The following is a 2,500-nucleotide window of genomic DNA, read 5'->3' on the forward strand; positions in this document are numbered from 1 at the left end:
CATAAATTATTTATTGTAAATATTATTATTATTCTTTCATATTATGAAATAAATAAGTCTACCTTCTAATCTAAATCTGAAACGCGTAGGTGTGTACGTGGCACGGCTATCTGCCCACACAGACAGCCTCCGGCCTCCGCAAACAGGCTATACTTCCCAGGGTTAAAAATCTAGCAAGTCACCCTTTTCCAGTGACCTGTTCGTTACGGCGAGCGCCACGCAAGTGCCGCCCAAACCCTTGCCGACGTCCTTCCCGAACGCTCTATATAGCCCGCCAGCCGAGGAACGCTTTCGTTTGGGGACCATTTCCTCCTAGATTTGGCTTTGGCTTCCACCACGGGCAGGCATCCCAGGGTTCTCCGTTGCCGTGTCGTTTGCATGGCCCCGCCCACTGCCCTTTTCCTTTCCAATCTCTCTGCTTAACAAACGGAGCACGACCGAGCTGCAACTGAACTTCCTGGAGGAGTTTAGGGATTGACTCCACAGGGTGGAAGTTGTAGTTCACCCCGCCGCATCAAGTCTCGGAGCGCTGTCGCTCCTACAGGGAGTTGTAGTTCACCTACACCCAGAACGCTACGAACCCAAACGAGGACGGGTCTGGGCCAAACTTACCGTGCGGACCAGATATTATGCCCAGATTTGACAACCGATGGGTTTGGAGGGGAACGGGACTGGAAGTTCAGGAGTAGTGTAGGTAGTACTCAGATTTATAGTTCTCACCTGCAATGAATTAGCGTCGCACTTGGCACACAGAGCCCCCCCCCCCCCCCCCCTAACCGATCTCTATATATCCCTCTCTCTATCTGAAAGGGTCATGAAATTTCGGCCTAGGACAAAACCACACATCCCAGAAACACTAAACTTGCCAGCACAACTCCTCATCCATGCCTCTACGTTCATACAACAAAAAGAAAAGAAAAATAAAGTCCTCGTTAGAGGGAGAGGAATCATTCTTTTTTATCCAATGGCTGCCAGTTCAAAGGCTAAGCTCCGCCCACTTGGTCTCCTAGCAACCCGCTCAGCCCAGGGGACAGGCAGAGTTAGGCTTCACTAAAGCCTCTTCCAGACTGCCTGTAAAATACAGATGGTCAGATTTTTAACTGGATTATATGGCAGTGTAGACTCAAGGCCCTTCCACACAGCTATATAACCCATTGATAGTCTTCTATTTATAGTCTGCTTTGAACTGGATGATCTTGACTCCACACCGCCGTATAATCCCCTTCAGTGTGCAGTCGGATACAACTGGACTTAACCTTTACCCTAACTACCACCAATTCCTCAACACTTTACTATTTCTCATACCACCGGACTTGGCCACAGCGACGCGTGGCCGGGCACAGCTAGTCCATCTAGTTATAAAAAGAGCGACGGCATCGGGGCAGCGGACAAAAAACAACAAAACTACAGGACCCCCAACCTCGAAATTTGACAACCCAACCCATCGTCCACGGCTCTAGGTCGATACAACAAAAAGAAAAGAAAAACAAAGTCCTAATTAGAGGGAAAGGAATAATTGATTTTTATCCCATCGCTGCCAGTTAGAGGGCTAAGCAATATATAACATTGTGTGTGTGTGTGTGTGTGTGTGTGTATATATATTGTGTGTGTGTATGTATGTGTGTGTGTGTGTGTGTGTGTGTGTATGTATATATATATTGCATTGTACATGATTTTATTGTATTGTTTAATTGTTTTATGATATGTTGTTTTATATTTTGCTATCTTGTACTGTTCTGGGCATGGCCCCATGTAAGCCGCCCCGAGTCCCCGTTGGGGGAGATGGTGGCGGGGTATAAATAAAGTATTATTATTATTAGTTGTAGTTCACCTCCATCCAAAGACCACCCAACCCAGCCAATGACGACTCTAGGCTTGTCACGCAGACCGAATATCGCCTGCCGTGACTACCGACAGACAGGGAATCCGGACGTCGCGGTCGTTCACGCCCATCCGCAGAGTACTGCGCCGCACGATTCTGGGAATTGTAGTTCACCCGCTACAAACAGAATACGTAACATCGAAACACAAATAATACCGTTCTCAAACGACCCGGGCATCGCCGGGTCCCCAAGCCAGTCATAAATAAAAATCCAAAAATTAAATAAATAAAGGAAGGAAGGAAAGAAGGAAGGAAGGGCATTCGGACTATCGGAAACCTCTAAGCTTACCGTCAACGGGCAGAAGAGCAGCTGTTACAATGAAGATACTTCCCAAAACGTGATTTCTTTTTCAAACCGTTGCAGCGTTAAGAAGCGCACGAGTATTCGAAACCTGGGACGGAAAACTCGCATTCCTGTAGTCGGTGTTTTCAAGATAGGATCGTGGTTTTTGGGTGCTAAATTCACAAATACAGTCACGAGTACGGAGCATGACTGCGTATCGAACTCCTGTTTCTGTCAAATCTGTTGCATGGCGCGATGTTTTGGTGCTTCATTTGTAAAATCGTAACCTAATTTGATGTCGAATAGGCTTCCCCTTCATCTCTCCTTATTGTCCG

Source organism: Anolis carolinensis, unplaced genomic scaffold (genome assembly GCF_035594765.1).
Source record: "Anolis carolinensis isolate JA03-04 unplaced genomic scaffold, rAnoCar3.1.pri scaffold_43, whole genome shotgun sequence".
Lineage (NCBI taxonomy): Eukaryota > Metazoa > Chordata > Lepidosauria > Squamata > Dactyloidae > Anolis > Anolis carolinensis.